Source organism: Rhinolophus sinicus, linkage group LG17 (assembly GCF_036562045.2).
Source record: "Rhinolophus sinicus isolate RSC01 linkage group LG17, ASM3656204v1, whole genome shotgun sequence".
Taxonomy (NCBI): Eukaryota; Metazoa; Chordata; class Mammalia; order Chiroptera; family Rhinolophidae; genus Rhinolophus; species Rhinolophus sinicus.
This window is the reverse complement of record NC_133766.1, coordinates 17,745,665-17,770,227: the sequence shown is the minus strand read 5'-3', so window position 1 is coordinate 17,770,227 and position 24,563 is coordinate 17,745,665. Positions and strand designations below refer to the sequence as shown.

General features: G+C 42.3%; 1 long non-coding RNA gene across 1 annotated transcript; it reads left to right on the top strand.

Moving 5' to 3' along the window:
- Window positions 1–32: 32 nt before the first annotated feature.
- On the top strand, window positions 33–24,286 carry LOC141569316 (uncharacterized). Its single transcript, XR_012492818.1, has 6 exons — window positions 33–1,151; window positions 1,259–3,165; window positions 10,115–10,261; window positions 19,518–19,618; window positions 21,746–23,357; window positions 23,476–24,286. It is a non-coding gene; the product is annotated as an uncharacterized LOC141569316 (long non-coding RNA).
- Window positions 24,287–24,563: the final 277 nt, after the last annotated feature.

Genomic DNA, 24,563 nt, shown 5'->3' with positions numbered 1-24,563 from the left:
CGCCCCGCCCATCCACGCTCGCTATTGGATAGAGGCTCGGCGGGGTGGGAGAGGGTGGTGTCGCGGCTTCAACAGATGGGGGCGGGGCCGTTTCCTCCTGGAGTCGGGCGTGGGCCGGGGGGCCGCGGCCGGGTGCAGCGACGGGCGTCGTGGGGGAGGGGAGGGGGCGCGGGCCGCGTGCAGCAGTAGGGGGAGGGGCAGGTGTGGCGAGGTCCCTGCTCTGGCGCTGCGGGTCTTCGCAGCCCACCGCACACCTGCGGGGCCGGGCAGCAAACAGACTTTGATCCCGGGAGCCGAGTCCACGTGGGGCGGGCCGCACGGCCGCTGGGTGACAGACAGCCTCCAGGGAGGGGGAGCCCCTGTGTGCGGGGCCCCGGTGTGCGCCCTCCTGTCAGAAGAACCTAGATTAGGCGACAGACTCTTAAACTAGTGCTGCAAGTAACTTGTGACTCTGCCCAACGCCGAGCTGAGGAGTTACTAGTACTTCAAGGCGGTCCCGCGAGTGGCGTGGACGGAATCTTTGTAAATGTTTAAGTAAAGCAAATCACCCCTATCACCACCATCCCCAGAAGACCTTGTGTAAAGTCAGATATTTCTGTCATTGATTATCTAAGGACAATTTAGGATACAGACTTCAAGTGTGAGAAACCTGGATTCTGGTCCTTTCCCACTAGCCAACTATATGGATTTGGGCAAGTCAACTAATCTCTCTAGACTAAGATTCCTTCTGACTCTAAAATTCTAAGGCTCTATGATTTCACAAACATAGATTATAAACAGCAGAACCCTCTGTTGGTTGCTATGGGGGAGGGGAAGGGCAGTAAGAATACAGAAGAATGTGCTTCTGTCCAGGTGGAGGTAAAATACAAACATTTTTAAATTACGATGAAATACTTTTAATAAATTGTGCCAACACTAGTTTAGATTGGATATACATGCGCCATGCTCTGAGTGGAGATCAATTAGTCTGGGAATGAAGGCTTCCTAATGCTAAAGCAGGGGTGGGGGTGGGGTGGGACAGTGGCTGGAATCAGGGTGGCCTGAGCTGGACCCCCAAAGTCCTCACCACAGCCTCTGAGCCGAAGGAAGGACCCCCGACTGTTTTGGATTGCTACAAGACAAATGCAGTGCTAACCAGTGCCCCAGGATCTGTATGTAAAGTTTGTTTGGAGCAATGTTATTCTGTACTGTTTTATATTTCTTTTTTTTTTTTTTTCCACTTTTGTGTGATGCGTTTCTCATCTTCCCACCCATCCAGGCTGGAGAGCTGGGTCCTCATGTATTTCTGTTCTGCCAGAATAGAAAAGAATGGAGGCAAGTTTCCAAGATGTTACAAAGGAGGAATCGGTATGATTTGATGATTAATTGGATAGTGGGAGGGTGAAAACTGAGGAGGACAATTTAACAAAGATAATTGCGATGTTTTTAACCTGACAAGGAAGATATTGCTTAAATAGGTGAGGAAATTCGGGAAAGGTGGGGGAGGAGGGGCGGCACGAGCTGATTTTAAGGGGAACTAGCCCTTACTGAACCCGTTTTAAGTGAAGTCTGGATGGTGGCAGTGCTAAGGAGTGGGGAGATAGATTTTGGGACTTCCATAATCTCTTCTTCTTTGGTATGGACAATTGACATTTATCTGATCATATATGTAAACACAGCTTCAAAACTGCTGACCAGCTCCTCCTAATACAGAAATTGGGGAGCCACTCAATTTCCTATTGAGTGGTCAAGATATCCTATGGAAATGGCCAAGAGACAGAAGATCATTTTGCCTCCTATTGAGAGCTGCTGTGTCCTTTTATTTAAAAAAACAGATTCCTCCAAATGTGAGAATTTAATGCCCAAAGAGGAACCAAAAAAGAAATGTAGAAGGCAGGGATGCTCAACAAACAGGCTAGCAATCCCTTGAATAACTAAGCAGACAGAATTGGGAGATGTTTGGGTCCATATAAAAACAGACTCTTGGGTTCCGTTCAGTTCAATTCAGTAGTCACTAATGAGAAACTATTTTGTGCAGGCATTTTTTTTTCTCTCTTGTAAGCCATTTCCCAGACAATGTGCTTTATTTTCTCATAACCTGGTAGGGTTGGGGGTGAGGAGGAGGGAGTCGGAAGTACATTTTCCAGGTTGTAAAAACTTACAATCATACACTCCAGAAAGAGTAATATCATTTCCATAGTAGCAAAACATTTCAGTCAAAAAAGTTTTCTTTCCCCTAGCATTGTGTAGAAAAAATAATTTGGTGCCTTGATTCAAATTTGTCCTTTTTCAGCTGGTTGTCCTCGCATAGTATTAGCACAGCCAGGAGTGGGTTAAATGAAGGGAAACCATTCTATTATTCACCAGCTCCCCTGGAGGTTGTGGCCCCAGGTTGAGTAAAATGCCTTGGCTTTTTCTTCTTAGTGCTTGAGAAGTCTCCTGATAATTTGCTTAGTATCCAAACTGACTAAACTCAGCATACTTTAAAGATGAGAGAATAATGCTCGTTTTGGAAAAAGACTGCCAATTTGAGAGAAAGTCAAATGTTTAACACAAACTCTGCAATCTCAGAGCCCTCTAAGTAAAGTCTCTCCCAGCTCTTAATGCCAAGCTCCTCCAACCTGGAGTTTCCCAGCTCAAGGAGCTAGCTTGCAGGTTATCAATGCAAACCGTAGGTTTAAAAGGATTCCTGTAAAAACTGCTGAACACAGAAACATCTCTGAATCTTGGTTATAAAAAATTATGACCGTATGAAACTGTACCATTGAAAGACAGGAAGAAAACCATGTGAAAGCCACATTGCATTTGATTTTGGATGACAGGAAATCACTTCTAGTGTTCAATCTTAAAGCAAAAATGATGGGGAAATCAGATCTGTTTGTTTTGTTTTGGAATGCACTTGAATAATTCTTACAAATATAAACTAAAATCTCTAGCAGCAACAGGAGAGCCAAGGTTTGAATATTTAACTGCTCCCTGAGGGACCAGGCAGTCGAACAAGGAACAAACAAGTAACAATGCAGAAACATCACAGAGGTATCGGGGGAAGCATATGAAAGGGTCAGAGCAGGAAACCCTACGCAGAAGCTAAGGAGAACCAGGAGCAGTGCAGAGAGCGGAATGTGCACTGAGAAGCCCAGGACAATCGCTGTGCTTTTTGTATTTGTTGAAGCTAAAAAATGGCAGGTGAGAGTGAATAGCAAAGGGAAACTTTTTCTTGGAGACTGAAAACTGGATCTAAGTTCTCCAGTCATGCCTGGAAATTAAATCTAGAAATAAAGGCACTGACACCTATACGGAAAGGCTCACTAATAGTATTTGTGAATTTCTTAGATGCAGTGTTATGTAATATCAGAAATTGTTGAAGGCTCAGATAGTCAGTTTTATGGTTTAGATTGAATGCCTGTTCTTTCTTTAGTCTTTCTACTCTAGGAGATGGAGATTGTAATTAGAATACAATGTGAAGAAGTTAAAAAAAATTTAAAAGTATGTTCTTAGGACTGTCCATTGCATGTCTATAAAGACGATGCTGACCTGTAGAGCATTTTGAAAGCATCACACACCTCATGAGTTTTAGAAAGTTCAGGGACCTGGTCCTCAAAAGTTACTGTGTGACTTTGAACAAGTTATTAAACCTCTCTAGGCCTCACTTTTCACATCTTTTCAGTGAAGGGTGTAAGAGATGGTGTCTTAACTGGAGTTAAGTTATGAGTAAAGGAGATGCTGCTGCCTAGCTTGATACTCAGGTGGGCCTTTCAGGTTACCTGTACTTGGGGTCGCCCTGCATCCAGGGATGAGTTTTCAATTTGCAGATTCAGAAACTGCATGTTTATCATTTCACCTGGAGGAAACTGATTCACATGGACTCAAAATGGACTAATTTGCTGGCCAGACCACTTTCTCTGTCTGGAGGGGAGAACTCGTTGCACTGGGTAGGCAGGGCCCCTTGGAAGCAAGGCTGTGCGGGGAGGAGAGAACTAGACCAGAGGAGCGAGAGCTTCTGCGGCGGGGAGCATTTCCACTGCCTGTCTCTATACACACACTCTGTCCTCCTGCCCCTGACTTACACTCCATTTTGCTGCCAGAGGGATCTTTTCCAAACCTAGATCTGGTTGTTGGCGAAATACACATCTTCTACCACCAGCACCACCAGCACAGCTGTGATCCGTCAGTGGCTTCCCAGCACTCTAAGGAGAAGAACCGAACTCCTGTGCACAGGACTGGGCACGGCTGGCCCTGGCTGCCCTCCCCAGCCTCATCCCATCGCTCCATCTAATAGGACTGGCCTCTCTGATCACCAAGCATCCTCAGGCTCCCTCCTGCCCAGAGGCCTGTTCACGGACTGTTCCTTCTGCCTGCGGCACTCTTCTGTCCCCTCTCCGTCATCTGAGTTCTTGTTCATTCTTCAGCTCTCTGCTCAGCTCACGGTCCACTTCCTCAGGGAAGTCTCCTCTAAACCCTCTGACCAGGTTAAACCACGTTAGTACAAGTTCTCTTGGCTCTTTGCCCTGATCTTCTGCGGCACAAAGCAATGATGCAATTTACATTTATCCATGTGAGTGTTTGATTAGATTGCAAGCTCCGTGTCGGCAAGGGCAGTGTGCGCTTCTGCGCACCATTGTGTCCCGAGACAGCCTGGCTCGGTAAATATTTGTTGGATGAATGGATGCTCATTGCCTTTCTCAAGCTTAGTAATTCATGCATGCATTCATCAGCTCCTTATTAAACCCCTGGGGTTCCCTATCTCACTGGAACATGAGACTCAGAGGACCCTTTTCTTTTGGACAGTGTAGAAAACACTAATTAACTCACCTTTTTCTTTACTTCAAGCAGGCTACCACCCTTTTGCTGTGATATTATCTCACGCAAGATGCAATTAATTGGATGAAACTGGGATCCACCTTTGAAATCTGCCAAGATGATAATCTAGGTTCTCACAGTTTTCAAAGTCCTTCCATGTCCTTATTTTAAGTACATGATGACCCTATGAAGTTTGCAGGGCAGATTCTGCAGATTATGGACGGAGACCTCAAGGAATGAAAACATTTGCGCAAGGTCCCATGGCTTGTGAGGCCCTAATCATACGAGCAACATGTTTATTTTTAACCTCATACCCAAATTTGGAGGAAACAAACCCAGTTTGAGACTCGAGACCTCACATGCGCTACTACTACAAATTCTATAATTTGTCTCAGGTCTAAAAGTTTTTGGTTCTATGACTGTCTTATTAATTTGTAATTACTATAAGGACAAAGGGGAGGTGGCCTACTTGTGAGTGACACCTCTTTAACAGGTCACTCCAATGTCTGATTCTCTAGTGGTGTGTTCCAAAATTGGGTCCTGTTCACACAACTCTGTAGAATGAATTCGTTAATTTTTCTGCCCACCTCTTTCATCCGTTTCTTACTTTCAACCTCTTTAACAACCTGGGATGTCTGCCAAAGGACTAACAGTGAAAATACTGACCCTTCACGTGGCGTTAAAAATGCAGCTTCTGATTCAATACGGTCTGCAGTGGAGACAGATTCTGCATTTCCGATAAGCTCCTGGGGGATGCCAATGATGGTGGCGCCCAAATCATACTTTGAGGAACAAGGTATTAGAGCTTATTTTCTAACCCTGGAAGGAGGATATTACATGGAGTTAAGAGAGTCCCATCAAAAAAAGTATCCTCAACCTTAAAAATGTTTTAATTTTACTTTTTATTTTATAGTCATCTGTCCTATTTGAATTTTATTTTGTAATGAATGACATCACTTCTATATTAAAAATGTTTAATGAAATCAAGTGTCTTGTCCTGTAGGAAAGCACTCCTTAAAATAAATCAAACACTAGGTGTGAATAAGCATTTCAGTGTTTTCTTGCTGTGTCAGAGTAAAATAATTACTTTACAGCTTTTGGAAACATTAGTTACTCTGACTAGCATTCAGGATCTCTGAAGTCTGAATAACAGGTTGGGCTGAGGACTCAACAGTATGACTGGGGGTCTCTTGCATTCATGCCTTTCATTATCCAACAGGAAATGCCTTTCCCATCAGGCATTACTGATCAAATCCTCACAAAAAGTCTAAAAGACTAAAAGTGAATAAGGGGTATTTAATATTCAGGGCGCATCAGGAGCAGCAATAGTTACCAAGAAGCGCAGGTGGGAGTTGAGAATAGAGATGCTTCCCTCTCTCTGTCTGTCTGCTGATTCTAGAAGAGAGCAAGGAGGTGTAGCTTCATTGTGGCTGTATCTACAGACCATTCCCATGAGTCCTTGTTAGTGACGTGATGCTTTACGTTGGCTTCTAGGCTTATTCCATCATAGGTCAGAGATGACCACCTCCTAACCTCAAGAGAGACATCATTCAGTCCCCAAAGTGCCATTGTCTTAAAAGTGACCACAATCGAAACTATTGGGATTGCATTTCCAGGTGCTGCTCAGTAGCCCTCAAATTTGAGAGCAATGCTTTAATGGAAAAACCAGTGTCTGCTAAATTGGGGCAAACGGAGATTGTCTTCTCTCTCGACTGCCTCCTGGTAGGGAGCTTAGGAAGATGGAAGGGCTAAGTCTAATGGAAAAGAGAGTCTAGCTGCACATGTTGGGATAAAAAGAAGGAAGCGTTATTAAGGCTTCCTCTCTGTTTCTGTGGCCAGACCTTCAGTCTAGGCCTACATATCTCTCAGAGCAGTTACGTGTGCGCTTCAAATAGGTCTCCCATTCCCACTCTCCTCCAATCTATTCAACACAGTGCTTTCTGATCAATATTCTCAGACATCAGTACTCATATGACGTTCTTGCTCAAAATCTTCAGTGGCAGCCCATTACCCACAGAATAAGGCACAACATTTTATCTAGGTATTTAAGGCAGGCTGCATATGACCTTCATTTATTTCTCACTCGTCCTCAACACAAACTCTCCACTCTAGCCATAATGGTTCCAAGTTATCTAATGGCTCCGTGCCTCCGTTTCCTCAATATGGACCAAAAAGAATAACTTACTTCATTGGGTTGTTGTGAATTAGATGAGTTAATACATATAAGATGCTTAGGACAATACCTGACACATGGAAAGGGCTTGTAATGGATTGAATGGTGTCCCCCTCCCCCCAAAAGAAGATATGCTCATGTCCTAATTCTTGGAAACTACAAATGCTACCTCATTTGAAAAAAAGGGTCCTCTGCAGATATAATTAAGAATCTTGAGATGAAAAGATCATCCTGGATTATCTAGGTGGTCCCTAAATCCAATGACAGTGTACTAATAAGAAACACACAAGGTGACTAGACAGACAAAAGAAAACACCATGTGAAGACGGAGGCGGAGATGGCCAAGGAATGCCAACAGCCACCAGAAGCTAAAAGAGGCAAGGAAAGGAATTTCTCCTAGAGCCTCTGGAGGGAGCACAGACCTACCGACACCTAGAGTTCAGACTTCTGCTTCCAGAGCTGTGAGAATCAATGTCTGTGGCTTTAAGCTACTAAATTTGTGCTAATTTGTTATGGCAGCCACGGGGCTGCCCATTACAGGGCCCATTACATTTTAGCTATTATTATTATTATTATTATTATTATTATTAATTAATCCCCAAATGTGCCTTTTTATTTTCCTCTAAGCATCTTTTTTTCTTTCATTTCCTTTTAATCTCACTGTTCTCTTTAAGTGTACCTTGTACTTAGAAAACAGAATAAGTATTTATTGGAAGGAAAGAAAGAAGGAAGGAGAGATAGAAGGAAGGAAGAAAGGAAAGAAAGCAGGAAGGAAGGGAGGGAGGAAGAAAAGTCTGCCCCTACCACTTACTTGGTGCTCTATGCCCACAAAGCTTTTCCTGACTGTCCTATTCCATAAACTCTAGCACACACTCATTTGGTACTTTTCATCTGCTGCCTTGTCATGTACCTTTGTGTGTCTTTCTCCGCAAAGCTTCTTGAAGACAAGGATCCCTTCTTTCATCTTTCTGTATCCCCAGGGCTTAGCACATAGTAAGTAACTCAAGTCTGTAGCAATAATAATAATCCCGTTGTCAAAAGTTGTCCACTGATTTGTTACTTATTCTAGAGTTTCCCCAGGCCTTTCATGTATTGTGTCTTTGTCAATGCCAGCAGTTTTCTCCTTGTATCGACTGCCTTTCCCAGCTGCCACAGAACCTTCTAGTCCCAATATATTTTAAGGAGCAAAAGATGAAAGATGAATTTGAACAGGCGAATTCTTCTGCCGGGTAAACTTGTTTTGAAATAAGTACACTATAGGCCTGGACGTGAAAATCTTTTCCTTACACACATAGAGATTTGCTTTTCTTGGTGTTTCTCACAGTGGAATTCGTCTGATGTTTGTTCCCTTGTAAGCCTGTTTTCTGTGTGACTCACATAACTCCTCATGTTGGTTGGTGAACCCCCTAAACTCCAAGGAGCCGCTCGCTCAGCCTTAAGCTTCTCCCATCTGATGACAATTATTCTCATGGTTCAATGCAGATCACTCCTTTAGTTTTTCCACCACACAGTTCAAGAACTCAGAGATTGATAATTGCTAATGTGATATCAGATCGACTTAAAAAAAAAAAAAAAAGGCCCCCTTATTTCTACATATTTTCAAACTTAGAAAATGTTTCAAGGAACCCCATACAGGCTTTACGTAGATCCACGATTGTTAACATTTTACCCCATTTGCTTTAGCATTTGCATTCTCTCTTTCTCTCTCTTCTGAACCATATAAAGGAAGGTAAGTGACATACACCAGGATCCTTCACCTCTAAATACTTTGTGCATTTCCTAAAAATAGGAACATTCTCAACACAACCATGGAACATTTACTAGCTTATACATTTACGTTAGTACTGTCCATATTCCCATTTTGTTAGTTGATCTACTAATGTATTTTATAGCACTGTCCACACTCCCCGCTCTTGTACAACATCAAATCCAGGGTCAGGCTTGCATTTAGTTGTCCTTGAATCTGGAACATTTCCACAGCTTGTCTTTGAGTTTTATGATGTTGACTTTTTAAAAAAAAGAAAATAGTTCCCCTTATAAAAAAATTACAACATCCCCATATTGCATTTATCTGATGTTTTTGTTTATGCATTCTTGGCTGGAATACTGCAAAATTAACATTGTGTCCTTTTAAAGGTATCACAGCTGGAGGCACACAATATCCGTATGCCTGTTTTTGGTAATGTACATTTTTCTCACCCATCAAGGTGTTGCTTAAATTTTTCCACTGTATAAAGTTTTTTTTGTTGTTGTTTTTTTGTTGTTGTTTTTTTTTACTCCCTTGAACTGATAAGCAGTCTCTGGGGAGATACTTTCAGACTGTGCAACTATCTTGGTCATTCACATTTCCTCCTTAGATTTAGCCTCCATTGTAGGTTCTTAAAGATGGAATCATCTTTACTCTGATAATTACCAGTTGATGATTTTCCAGTTCTAGCAGTCCCTCCACATTTACCAGTCAACCCTCAGTATTTTATTGATTGATTCATTGATTGATTTCTCTATTTCTCTATTTATTATCTATTTATTATCAGTAAAGGACCCAAACATATTATTTTTTCAATGGTTTTTCATTCATCACTGTACTTAAATTTTGGTGCTGAATTTGTCCCCGTTTTTACCACTGGGACCCCCTTCAAGCTGACTCCTGTGTCAGATATTTCACAGAGGTTCCTGAATTTTGATTGAAAGAAAAGATACAAGGTTTTCATATATTCTGTGCAGCCTAACATAACAGGAGAGTATGTCATGCAGTGGTAAAGAGTTTGGAATTGAGAGTGATCTGGGTCGATTCTGGCTTTCCTATTTACTGGCAATGTTTCTTGAGTAGATTACTTAACCATTTCTGTGCCTCAGTTACCTCATGATATGTGAAAATAGTAGAACCTACCTCATAGGCATGTTGTGATAATTAAGTGAGACCATGTATGTAAGCTGCTTGGCGGAGTAACTGACACATCAGTTCTTGATACATGTGGGCTAGTGCCATCGTTTTATTTCTCCATATGACATGGTCTTATGCATGGTCTGAGTTGTCTCAATTGTTACTGCTGCTCCCTACCACTAGCAACTGCCACCCAAACGTAACCCCAAATCCATATCTCTTTGTTCTTTTACAATATATGTCAATTAATTGAATTGTTGAATATTGTATGTCTCCAGGGATCCACAGATAATTCTAGCCCTGCTTTCCTTCTGTCGAAGATGAGGAAGGAGTCTGAGACCCTGAGAAGCCAGATGGCTTGTTCCAGGTCACCCAGGAAGCGTGGAAGAGCTAGGAAGGGGGCCCAGTCTTCAACTACACACTGGGTATGACATATCCTTTCTCTACCATGATCAAGAGCCACATTCGTTTGGTTTCTTTTCCCAGTCAAGGGGGATTATTCAAAGCATCAGTGGGAACGCATCTCATTTGCTGCATGACTCATCCTCGTTCCAAGATTAACATGCTCCGCTTTCATTCTTTGCCTCCCACTCAGTTTCACATCCAGCAGGAGCCCTGAGAGTCTCTGTGTCCTATCCACCCCCACCCCACCCCGCTCTCCTCCCTCCCCAGCTGCGCTTTTCTACCTCCTGGCCCCAGACTCTCCCCTCATCCTCAGATTCCAATGGCCATTTTTGTTGGACTCTGCTTTAAGAAAGGCATGTCTTCCTGAAATACCCCTCTGATCTATGTTGAAAATAGAAGAAAGAAATATACTTTCCTTGCAGCAGATGTACAGGAACAAGTGTTTGTCCATATGCTTCCGACATTCCATTAATGTCCAAGCATTGTAGCAAAAGTTTGCATTTCTGAACATACACATTTTATTTCAACCTCCTCCACAAGAAAATGATGGCTTCTTCTGATGCGCTGGGATGTTGCTGAACAAAATAGAACTGGGAATAAACGTGTCATTGGCTGCGGCTTGGAGGATCTTTTTTATTGTGCCAAGATTTTAGGTTTTGTGCTATTTTTTTGAAACACGCTCTGACCTGTATAATTTGAGCCTGCTTGCATCTAAATGCTAGTAAAATACTGAAATAGTTACAGATGGAATGATATGATGAGTGGGATTTGCTTCAAAATAATCCAGGATGTGGAGAAAAGTGTGTGTGGGGAGAGCAGTGGATAAATGAAGTAAGATTGGCCGTGAATTGATCAAGTTTGATGGAGAGTGATGCGTACATAGGGCTTCTGCACCTTTTTGTATGATTGAAATGATCTGTAACGAAAAGTTTGTAAACACTAGTTTAAATTTTCATAATTAACTTTCTACTTTTTTTTTCTCTTTGTTTCTTTTTGTTTGTTTTTCACTCTGCTTCTCCCAAATCTGCACTTTCTTGAAAGCGAGCTCAGGCTGTGCACCCTTTAATAAAAGCTTCCTGACTACTTCAATCTACGAAAGTACTGTCACCACTTAGCCCCTAAATGTGTATTTCCTTACATTAGCATGAGTTCGTCTTATAGCCTCATTAGCTTGGATACTTGATAAAGACAGAGACTAAACCTTCTGTTCTGGGGTAAACCCCACACTTCCTGGCTTAAAGCTGGGCTCAGTCAATGCTTCCTAACTGATGGACATGGTTGTTGGTAGATTGGTGAAACGTGTCCCGAACAGAGTCAATATAAAGAACAGGTTGGAGATTTGTCATAGTTTTTTCTTTAAAGCTCTTCTGAAGAGAGTTGGCAATATCTCATTTTTCCTGTAGGCTTAAGAGAAATTCTTCCCCAACTGAAGCATTTCGCATTAGGTAGTGATTCAAGAACAATTGATGCAAATGCTCGTGGATAGTTTACCCCCAAAGGAGATTTAATGAAATAAAATCCTAAATATGGGAATAATCTTAGAACTCTGCATCTCCTCCCATTACACAGTCTAATTGAAGGAGGCAGTAAGGTGGAAAAATGTCAAAAAGAAAATGTCAGTTGTTAGCTTTCAAACTTTTGCCGGAGGAGCCATGTAAGAACCCTCTCATTTTAGGCTTGTCCATGCTGGTTTAATGAAGGGTGAGAGCCAAATTCAAAGGGAATCTCACTGAACTGGAGTTTGCGTATGAGTTTCCTCACACACACTGATCTTTCGAAATGCTTAGAACTGCTGCTTTTTTTCAGACTGGGGAGGAGCCACTACTGCAAAGTTGGAAAGAGTCCAAGAAAAATGTCTCCATCTTTCTTCTCCCATTGGGGAGCACAGGGGAATCAGGCCATCCGTAAGTCCTCCTGGAAAGGAGACACAGCAGCCTCCCTCTGGATCAGATTTTATTTCAATAATTGCCCTCAGAATCAGAAAAATGCCTTCCATCAGCCTAACCTTCACCTACAGGTTCCCATGGTCATGGCTACTGTTGCTCCATATTTCCTGGGCAGTCATAACTTGTTTTGTTGTGCGTTGCTTTATTGCACTTTGCAGATACTATATTTTTTTAATAAATTGAAGATTTGTAGCCATCCTGCATTGAGCAAGTCTGTCAGCATCATTTTTCCAGGAGGCTGAGAGGATGGTTAGCACTTTCTTAGCAATAAAGTATTTTTAAATTAAGGTATGCACATTTTTTTGGACATAATGCTATTGCATACTTAATAGACTACATTACAGTGTAAACATCACTTTAATATGCACTGGGAAGCCAAAAACATTCAGGTGATTTGGTTTATTGCGATACTCCCTTCACCGCGGTGGTCTGGGATGGAACCTGCAGTATCTCTGAGCTCTGCCTGTATTTGTAGTCCACTGATTTGTCTCAATCTCCTCCAGGGAAAACAGTCCCTGGAGATGATGGATCAGGGAAGTACAATTGTTTGGCATTCGGGCAGGGCAGGAAAGATCTCAAAACACAGAATAGTCTGCCTTTAACTCCTGAAGCTCCCCACACAGCATCTCTGAGTGGGTCTTTCAAGACTTCCCGGGGGTAGACTCTTCAATAGAACAAGTGAGGCCTCACAACAGAGAAACATTGAAAGACTAACAGCAAGACAGAATTTGGTTAGACTTACGGGAAGAACTGTTGGGAATTACGAACTTGAACCAAGAAGTTGGAGACATTATGAAGTCTTTGCCCCCAGACAATCATTAGTCTTGGACAGTTTCGTTGTTCACCAGCAGCCAAGCAAGTGAACCAAATGACCTCTTGAAATCCCTTCCAGCTATAGTGTCCTTTGAGTCTAGAAACTGAGCAAGTTTCCCTTTTGTTCCGGTTGTACTCTGAACTCCAGGTGAGTCACCTTGGCTGGGCTTTAATCACTCAGTCGGAACTGTAAAACACAGGTGGTTGTAATGGGTGACAAGTCCAGCATCCAGGCAGCTGCATGAGTCACAGTTGCCAGATTTCTGCTAAATTAGGTGGTACTTTTGAGATGGTTGACAATGGTGTGTAGCTCAGCTCCTTCAAATAGGCCCATTATAGAGGTTGGGTGGAAGTTTTCCAGAGTATTTGAAGGATATTTTCCTCCAGAAAGATGCATTTTAGTATTCTTTTAGATGTGCTGTGAATAAGGGGGCTTTCTTTTTCCAAAAGGGAGTTCTGAGGCAGCTTAAATTCCTTTACCCCAGCACCCTGAAGTGCTTTCTAACTATAGCATGAATTAAATGTAAGCACGATGCCGAGCAAGTACTACCTCTCAACAAATACTTCTTTCTTGACTGATGGTGTGGGGTGTGTCTCCTGCATCCAGTGAAAATGCCCACATTCAAACTTGGTGACTTTGGGAGAAGACTAGGAAAGGGCAGCTGCAGAGAGGCCCCCTGGGAAGCTATCGCGTAAACGGTGAGTTCTTCAACTAAGGCTTTGGGCTGACCATGACTTTGAGAGCCAGTTTTTGTAAACAAGTGACCACAACCACAAACCACAGCGTATTAAGGCTGTGTGCACAGGAAACGGGGAGACACATGTCATGCATTTCCCTAACTCATCAACTGCAGTGGACTACAAAGGGCAGTGGCCCTGTCTTTGAAAATGATGGACAGATATGTCTGACAGCTGTTACCCAAATGTTTGGTGATGCTATAAATCACTGAGCAGTGCTCCCAGGGACAGTCTGGAGCCACTCTCTATTCTTCAAGGTGGGCACTTGGGTAATTGAGGATCACTAGGCAGTTTGGTAAGACTACCTATTTCTTTACACGTCTACTTGTAAAAAGAACCCTGGGTCGGTGTCAGGAGACCTGGGTGCTAGTCGTGGCTCTTCGACAAATGGTCACTGTCACCTTACACAAATTGCTTTCTCTCTTTCTGGGTCTCAGTTCCTTATCTGCTCATTTACAGATTAATCTGGTTATTCAGATGCTGCCTCCCACCCCCCAGACCCACTGATGCAGTGTCTCCAGAGGTGGGCACTGGACAAGTGAAATTCGCAAAAGCTCCCAAGGAGATTCCGATGTGCAGTCAAAAGAAGAATCACTGGATTAAGAGGTTGCTAAGTTCTATGATTCTCCAGGAGTGAGAGGAAAGAAAAAAAAAAGCATAGCTCCATAAAGTGAACTGTTTATCATTCAGTCCAGCTTAGGGCACTCAATCTCCAAGTGTGGTCAGGGGCTCACTGCTCGTTTGTGCTATTTCTCCAGGTACTGTTTGGGCTTGATTTGGAAAGTTAATATTGTGTAATGAAAATGCCAGTGTTCTCAAGCCTTGCATACATTAATAATTAATTAAAATAATTCTATAATTACCAGACATGACCTCATTAGTTACCATTATTCTAATGGAATCTGCTGAGGATGCTTATTTTCCCCTCCTGGAGATGTGATCTACAACCTTAGACATTCTCTAAGAGGGCCTCTGAGACAGTCGTTGGGCTGAGCGAAAGATGTTAAGAAAGGTTACACCCACAACTCTTTTCTCATTCTGAGCACTTTCCCTAGAAGTTCTTATACACATTCGTGGGTTGAGAATGGTCACTGGAGAGAGTAAGGTAACATTTGGCCAGGGAGCCCAGGAAGGCCCAGACCCTGTCCTTTGGCCAGCGAACCCTCCCCATAAGGTTCTTGAGGAAAACCCATGCTCAAAGGACGATGGGTGACAGCAAAGGCTGATTTGGAGACATAGACCCCAACCTCCAATGTGGAGCTGAAGATCTAGATTGGATGGAGCGCATACAGAACCCCTTTTGACTTAGGCACGAAGCAGCCTTTCTTCCTTTATCCCTTTTCCGTAAGTCCTGGGTCTCACAATGTTCTGTGGAGAGGAAATACTAGTCAACAAGAAGAGAGCACAGGAAGCAGGGCACCAGGGCAAAGGGCATTTGCGTCATTACTAGGAGCAGAGCCAGTCGAGACTGCCCACCCCAGGCCTTCTAGGTAAAGGCAGACTTGACAGACAAATGGAAATATCTAAAGAAATGATACTAGAGAGAGCCAAAGAGAAGGCAGATGCTACTGCTCCAGCAAGATTGTCCAAAGAGAGAAAAAAAATCATGGCCTACCTTCTAGAGGCAGCTGGGAAGGCTCCTAGAAAAAGAGCCTGGCACCCCCAAAGATCACCCTCTGGGGTTCAGTTTCCATCAAATACCCTTCCTGTCAAGTGTGTCTTTCTCCCCTATATAGTGGGTGCTAGATGTTGGTTATAGACTGAATGTGTCGCCGCAAAATTCACATGTTGAAGCCTTAACCCTCACTCTGATGGTGTTTGGATGTGGGGCTTTTGGGAAGTCATTAGGAATAGATGAGGTCATGAAGGTAGGGTTTTTAATGATGGGATTCGTGTCTTTATAAGAAGAGACACCAGAGAGCTTGCTCTCTGTCTCAGCATGCACAAAGAAGAGGTCACGTGAACAGACAGCAAAATGGCAGCCACCTACAAGCTAAGAGAAGAGGCCTCAGAATGAAACCTATCTTGCCAGCACCTTGATGTTGGGCTTCCCAGCCTCCAGAATTGTGAGAAATAGATGTCTGTCGTTTAAGCCGTTCAGTCTGTGGTATTTTATTAGCAGCCTGAACTAAGACAGTACTCAATACATTTTAATTGAATGACTGAAAGATTGAACCAATGAAAATATTTTGCTTCCCATGGAGATATTCCTTTGAGATGCAAAGGAGGCCCAATTCAAAAATGTTTAAGCAACAACAGAGAATTTATTGGTTTATGTAACTGAAAAGTTCAGGATTTAATCTTTGGGCACCAGCCTGATTGAAAGGTACCAACACTGTCGTCAAAAATGTTTTTCTCTCCATTTCTCTTCTCTGCTTTGTTCGGTGTTGACTTCATCTGCAACATTTCTCCAAGCTTATCTTTGACTGGCTTAGAAACCCAAGTTGAAAAACAGCATTGTTTTCCCAATAGCTCTAGCAAAGTCCTGCAGTTGACTCTCACTGGACCAACCTGGGACATGTGCCTCTCCTGAACGCCCTTATGGTCAGAGAGATGGGAAGTGTGCATGGATTATGTGCTCCTCCACAGGGGTTGTGGGTCAAGCCTTACAGGAACCTCATGGCCTCAGGAGAGGGAGGAATGGTTTCCCAGAGGCAAACCAGCATCCCGCACCTGAAGAAGGAGAGTAAATACTGCTCAGGCAAATAAAACACAGAAACAACAGGTGTCCAACACAGGTAGTGTATGACTTTCAAGAATTAATATGGCAGTGGCCAGTTGGCTCAGTTGGTTAGAACGCAGTTCTCATAATACCAAGGTCACCAGTTTGATTCCCACATGGGCCAGTGAGCTGCGTCCTCCACAACTAGACTGAAAACAATGACTTGACTTGGAGCTGATGGGTCCTGGAGAAAGCACACTGTACCCTAATATTCCCCAATTAAAAAAAAAAAGAATTAATATGAACAGTAAAGCCATAACTTAAGATTAATGTTGCTTTTAAGGTTAATTTTGAAAATAATTGTTTTGCTTTAATTAAAATAATTGGAAATAAAAATATGCTTAACTTTCAGTCAGTATACTTGAACTTCATACTAAAGTCTTATCCAATAAAATCCTTTTAAAAATAACTATTTTCTTCTGCTTGTATAAGTAATACTTACTCATTATAAAAATTTTTCAGAAAATACAACAAAATGCAAAGAAGAAAATGGCCATCCCTTAGAATCCTAAAAAATATTAACTACTGAATTTTTTTTTATAACCTTCCAGACTGGTTTATATACTATGTATTATGCAATCTATTTTACAGAGTGTATTTTAAGGAATATATTTAAATGTTGGCTATTGTTTCATCTTTATAAATATCTAAATTGCTTTTAATAATTGCAATGTATGACATTTATTTAATAAATTGGTAAATATTAAGATTGTTTCCAATTTTTCACTATTCTAACCAGTGCTCCCTTGGGCAGCCTTGATGATATAGATTTACACACTTGTGAGATTATTTCTTTATGAGAAATTCCTAGAAGCAAACTTGCTGTGACAAAAGGTACAGGTAATTTGAATTACGATGCATATAAAAACTGGCTGTTTGTGTCTTTTGCCCATTTTTCTCTTTTCCTGTTGATTTGTAAATTTTTTTTATATGTTACATATATTCTCTTAGGCTGAGTTCCCCAGAAGCAGACTCTAAGACAGTGTCCCATGCAGGAGTTTATTGGGGGTGTGCCCTTGGGATCAACACCGATAAGAGAATGAAAAAAAGCAGGATAGGGCAGAAAGCCTCACTCAGCTGACCTCATGGAGAGCTCTGGAGCTGGGATGACCCTTCAATAGTTCTACATTGAGGCAAGAAGGCCAAGCCTTTATACCTCTTTATTGACCAGTCATTGGATGAGGGCTGCCCCAGGGAGGGGGATGACCTCCGGCAAAGTGGCTGTCTTCAGCTGTGGACAGCTGCAGGAGAGCAACCAGCTGTGACACCAACACTCCCTACAGATGGGGGATTAACACCCCAGTACTGAAGGTGGGATTTGGAAGGTGAGATTTGGATGGTACACCCCAGCATCCACTACAGATATCTTTGACTACCATATGTGTACTACCATACGTGTTGTGGATATTTTTCCCACTTTGTCATTTGTCTGTTGACTAACTGTTAAGAGTTACTGTTTATTTTATTGAATTTTTAAAAATGTTTTATAGTCAAATGAATTCTTTTTATTTTATTTTTTTATTTTTATTGGGGAATATTGGAGAACATTGTGACTCTCCAAGGCCCATCAGCTCCAAGTCGCTGTCCCTCAATCTAGTTGTGGAGGGAGCAGCTCAGCTCCAATTTCAGTTGCTGTCCTCAGTCTTTAGTTGCAGGGGGCGCAGCCCACCCTCCCATGCCGGAATTGAACCGACAACCGTGTTGTTGAGAGCTCTCGCTCTAAACAACTGAGCCATCTGGCCGCCCCTCCAGCAGCTCAGTGGCAGCTCATTATCTTCAATCTAGTTGTGGAGGGCGCAGCTCATAGGCCCATGTGGGAATCGAACCGGCAACCCCACCGTTCAGAGCTCGCACTCCAACCAAGTGAGCCATCCAGCTGCCCCAATGAATTCATTTTTTTCTTCATGATTTCTGACTTTTATATCATCCTTAAAAAGTCCTTCCCCACCTCAAGATCATTTAAAAATCTGTATTTTCCTCTCGTATTCTCATTTTTATTCCCATTTCAATCTTGAATGAATCCTTCTGGAATTTATTTTGATTTAAGGTATGAAGTAGGTATCTTTTTTAATGATAAGGGCCAGTTTTCCCAGCACCATTTATTAAATAATGCATCTTTTCTCCGTGGATTTGAAGTGACATCTTTAGTGAAACTATTTATACTTCATTCCATTTCTAGCTCTCGATGATGTTCTATTGATCTGTCTGTACCTGTACTAGTGTAACACTGATTTATTTTATTTTTTAGTTTACACACACTGAAATTCACTCTTTGGGGTGTACAGTTCTGAGTTTTCCAAATACATAGATTGTGTAAAATAGAGAACAGCTCCATAGTCTCCCAAATTCCCTCATGCTGTCCTTTTGCAGTCAAACTTCCCCTCCCCTTTTAACCCTGGCAACCACTAATCTGTTTTCTGTCCCTATCGTTTTGCCTTTTCCAGAATATTATATAAATGGAATCATACAATGTGTCACCTTTTGAATGTGGCTTTTTTCACTCAGTGTGATGTCCTTCAGATCCATCCAAGTTGTCGCCTGTATCAATAGTTCCTTCCTTCTTATCACTGTGTAATAGGCCATTGTCTGAATGTGCCATGGTTTGTTTTTCTCATACCCCAACTCAGGGACCTTTGAGTTGTTTCCAGCTTCTGGTGATGATGAAGGAAGCTGCTGTAACTATTCATTTTTTGTGTCACTATCGGTCTTCATTTCACTTGGATAAATACCAGGAGGGGGATTTCTGGGTCATACTTTTAATTACCACATGTGTATCTGACTATTTGTCATGTGTATTCATACATGAAAGGGAAAGTGACTGCCTCATTACCTTATTACTCTTTGTGTTCTTTTGCTCCCTTCTCTTCTTCTTCCTTCCCCTTTTTATCCCATTAGGGTATTGACTATATTTGCATTGTTCGTTGATGATTTGTGTAGAAAGCCACCTATTTTAAGTCATGATACATCTTACATGACAATAAATTTCTGAAACAAAACTGAGTAGCCCCAATATCTGATAAACAAGTAGTGATTTTGCTAATTGTCCTACCGTTACAGACAAGAACAAGTACCTTTAGCCTGGATGTATGTGACACCAAGGCGTTTCTTTTGTACGCCGAGGCATTGAGATTCAGATGAGTCAAATTCCTCTGAATCAGGTGAGCATACCTGCATGAAACCAGTGGGCAGAGGGCCCTGGGTGGAATCAGGTCACCAGAAAAGCATAGGTAATCCTGGGAACCACCACTAATTGTTCTCAAGGATAGTCCACCCTCTTTAGAATCTCCTCCTCTGACACATAGCTCACCATAAATCATGGGGAAAATACATCCCATTAGGACACAGGTATTTCCAGGTTGAAGGAGTCCTAGAGAACTCCCTGGTTTCCTTGCTGGGAGACAAGCTTACGCTGTAGACATGAGGAATATACACTCTCCAACTACCTTCAGTAGTTACTTCCAATATGTACCAATCTTCACCATCTGTGTGTCGAACAAAAACTCTTGTTTTAAACACATTTTCTCCCAGCCTTTCCTTGACATGACACCAGCAAACTCTTGTAAAACTAGAAGTACGTGTTCAAAGGCAGCCTTGAACAGGGTGCTTTCATCAGGGCAGGTGATTCAATTAGGTTGTTTATCCACTTAGGCACACTGCGTCTCAGACACCTCAGGGACTTCCTTTTAATTTGTTTGTCTCCCTTTGTTAATGGGGTATGCTAAGTGAAATGAGGTGTCTCTTATGGAAGTGCCTGCAAAGAGGAAGTCATTGCACATTCACCAATGTGGCATTCTCCATGATTTGCCAGTTGTAAAGGAATGCAGAGACGCTTCCTGCCTGCTCCTTTACACTGGCGAAAAGCTCTACTGTTGCTCTGTGCCCTGTGTCAGGAGAGAACTGATTTCTTTTAGGGGCTCACAGGGTGCTCTGGCTTCCCATGGTTTTTGAGCTGTCGTAGTGATCAATCCACAGCATGGGTTTCAAGTAGGATATTTGTTCAGTCTTCTATGCTTTCATTCAAACCTTGAGTTGAATTAAGCACCTACTTTGTGCTGGAAATAAGACAGTCCTTGACATTCAGAATATTTGTGTGTGTGTGTGTTTTACTTTTATATTTTTATTAAGTTTATTGGGGTTATTATTAACCAATAGGTTCATAAAATTATATAGGTTTCAAGTGTACAATTTTATAATATATCATCTGTATATTGCATCGTGTGTTCACCACCCAAAGTGAAATCTCCTTCAGGTTATTTATGATGGACTAGAAACTATGGTTTGGAGATTAAGGATGGAGGCCCTGAAGTCAAGCCAGGGATGGATGCAGGTTTTGTGGGGACAAGAGCTAACACAGTCTGGGGACTCTTTAAGAAAGAAGAACACAAAATTACAAACACGAATTAGGCACAGGCCTTGCAAAGAGAAATATAAATGAAGGGCCCTAAAACTTCAGCTCGCTCGTTTCTCAGAAGAGCCTCTTTGGAGCCAGGCACACTCAGGTTCAAACCTCCACTATGCGATCTGGGGCACGTGACTGAAGGGCTCTCTGCTCAGTCTCCTCATCTGCAAAATGATGAGATGATAAAGTAGACTTCAGAGTGTTGGGAGGGCTCCAAAGATGCAGACTCAAAGCATTTGGCCCACTGTCTGGCCCGTGACAGGTCCATAGTAAACGTTAGCGATTATTAGGAGTGTAATTAGCACTGTGAGCTTTCATCACGTAGGACTGCATGCCCAGGAAACCTAGCTTCCTGAGCAGAATTTAGGAACGAGAGAGAGAATGAAGTCCAAATCCACACATTCTTCCCAGTCCAGCTGGTATGTGGTACATATGTGGTATGACCGTGAAGCTGGGCCCGATCATGCTCCAACCACACCACATACAGCAGATGGCAGGCCTTACATGTCTCCTTGCTCTGAGAGCTGATTCAGTCTGAGGTCACAAAGCATTTATCTTCAAAAACAGTGTATGAATACACAATTATGTAATTAAACCAGACATGTCTGGTTCTGCTTTCCTTGAGGAAAAGACGTTCATTCAGCATAAGTGAGAAGGATAAATACAAACTAGTTTCATTTTTCAATGTGTGAGAAATGGATGGGTGGTAATAAAACAAGAAAGGCCATTTGGAAACTATTAAATTACATCCTTTCTATTTGCGCACACAGTCGTCTGATTTTGATGCCATCATGTCCCTGCAAAGTACGCAAATATATGCTTCCCTATTGCTAGTTTACAGATGTTTAACTTGACATTCTAACAAATTTTCCTTTTTTTTTTTCAGGCCAAAAACTAATCCTTCCCGCCTCAAAAAGATTTACATAGTCTCTGTCTCATAGCCTGTCGTGGACATCAGCCCTGAGAGTCCCTCTGAGAGAAGAGGACGAAGCAATTGGAAAATACATGGATAAACAAGTTATCAGAGCAGACCACTGCTGCTTCCTCCCTTTGAAATTTTCTTTTTGAAATCTTAGCAGATTTTGAAGTCTGTGCTATCCAAAGACTGATAAACAAAATACAATTATGCTTCAGTTAACTAGCATCAGTGGTAGCTCCAACGGGTGGTGAGGAGACAATGATTTAATTATCCCATCATTTCCAATAGCCACCTCTAGCCACGCCAAATAGCCACACAATCTGAGCAGACACAGCATGCTTGCTGTGTAAACACGATTTCAAGACAAGCTTCCAGCCTCCTTTTCTAACAGATTGCTGGTGCTTAAGCCCCTCCTGTGTAGAAACTCTGACTAGAAAAGCAGACTAGAATGTTCTGGTGATAGAAGTTAATTGAATTACCTAAAGGTTAACCAGAAAAGCTTATTTGTTTCAATCTTTGTAGTAGAAAACCATTGTTAAGATGTGTTCATTCCGTTCTTGCCTTAGTAGATAGAATGACCTTAATGTAAACTTCCATGAAACAGGGCCAAGTCTTACAGCCCAGCCCAGATGGTTGGTGCAGAGGAAGGAGGCATTCATGTTTGATAATATAATTAAGTAATGAGTTAGGCTGTGGAACAAATACAGTGTTTAAGTAGTTCACCAATTCCCTTTAGTCTTGTCTTTATTTATGTAACTGACATGAAGTATAAATCCCTTGAACATAATAAAGATACGTGATTTTTAAGATTTTAAAGAATTTCTTATTATTTAGGTTCATTTAAAGTCATCATTCTTTTGAAAAGATACTGTTTTGTAGAAGTATTTATATACAAGTGACCTCAAAGGATGTCTTACTTGCTTTTAAAAAAAAAACCAATAGATATGCATTAGAAAGAGAAGCAGATGAACTATCTAATTCACCCATTCATCAAATATTTCTTGAACATCTGCTGTGTGCCAATATCTGAGGATTCACTGGTGAACAGAAAAATCTGGACTCTGCCCCACAGAGCTACACATGAACGTAATATAAACATAATTACAACTTGAAATTAGATTCCAATAGGGACACAAGTCGGGGGTGGTGGTGGTGTGTGTGGCTAATTTAGTGTAGGAGGATTGGAAAGTTCCCTTTAAGGAATGACATTTAAGCGAGACTTGATGTAAGAACAGGGATTAGGCAAATATCACGGAAACTATTACGCACAGAGGGGTCAGCATATGAGAAGATCATGAGGGAGAGACACCTAGTACATACCTTCTGGGAACTTTACAGAGCAAGGTAGGCAGGGTCAGCTCACACAGGCCTTGTGGGCCATGTGGGGGGCTGTTCATTGCCTCTGATGCTTTCCTTTCCCTTTCTTTCTTCCCAACAGAACCCTGAACATGAGCCTTGGAGTCTCAGATGGCGCCACCATCCTCTCCACTGCCACATGCTTCAGAGGACGCAGATCCCACCCCCAGCTTAAGGAGTGGACCTGATTGATCTAAGCCAATCAATAAATGGCATTTCTTTGGTGAGTCTTACTGGGCGAGCGGTGTGTACATGATCTAAAGTGGCCCAATCAGCTTGCAGAGAGAAGCTTAGATTCCATGGCTGGGAAAATGGTCACTGTCTCTTTTCCACCGTTCCAGTTACTCAGCGAAGGGAGGAATCGATCCACCCTAAGATGAAGCCAGTGCTGAGTGTGGAGAAGTGGACAGAGCCTGGGTCCTAAGGACCACTTTTGAGTTGCTGAATCAACCAACCCCAGAGCCTCCTGGAAGTCACCCCTGTTTCCTTGGACACTACCAACTTAGCTCCCCCAACTGCCTGGTAAATCCCTCTATCTCTTTGCTGGATCCCTTTACACTTACCAATCTTTAAATGTGGTTGTTCTGCAAAGTTCCTCTGAATTTCTTTCCACATTTTCTCTCTGGGAGATCTCACCCACTTCCACGGCTTCCTTCTATGCTTAAGGGTCTGCTCACCAAGCTCATTTGCTCATCTGCATTTCTTTATGACAGCTCCTCCAAGTGATGGTCCAGCTTGAATATCTCCAGGAAACTCACTGGTAATGCAATTAAGTTCCAAATTGATGTACAGTTGACCCTTGAGCAACACTGGTTTGAACTGCATGGGTCGACTTATATGCAGATTTTTTTCAATAAACATAATTTCATCCCTCCATATCTCTGGGTTTTGCCTCCGTGGATTCAACCAACTAAGGACTGAAAACAGTATTTTCCATCCACGGTTCAGAATTGCAGATGCAAATGCCAACTGTATGCGTTATTCTACGCCATTTTATACAAGGGACTTGAGCATCTGGGAATTTTGGTATCCATAGGTGTCCTGTGACCAGTACCTCGTATATACCAAGGGACAACTGTAGTTATGTTTGGGGGAGCCCAAAGTTATACACAAATTTTCAACTCCTAACCCCACGTTGTTCAAGGGTCAACTGTAGCTTCTTTTTAGAACCAGCAGCTACTTCTGATTTTCCCGAATGCAGAAATAGTTGATTAAATTGTATATGAAGAAGCCAGAGGGAATCTCACAGACCCATGAATAGGAAGTACATGCAGAAAGCGGACAGCCTTCAAGGATCCAGCCAGTTGCTCCAGGCTTGCTCTCTGAAGCCATAGCTGCATCTGCTTCATTCTTCTCTATATTGTAGACTGGCTTCCTCTGCTCCTTGGTTATATGGAAGAACGGGGTCAGCAGCAGGTCATCAACTGCG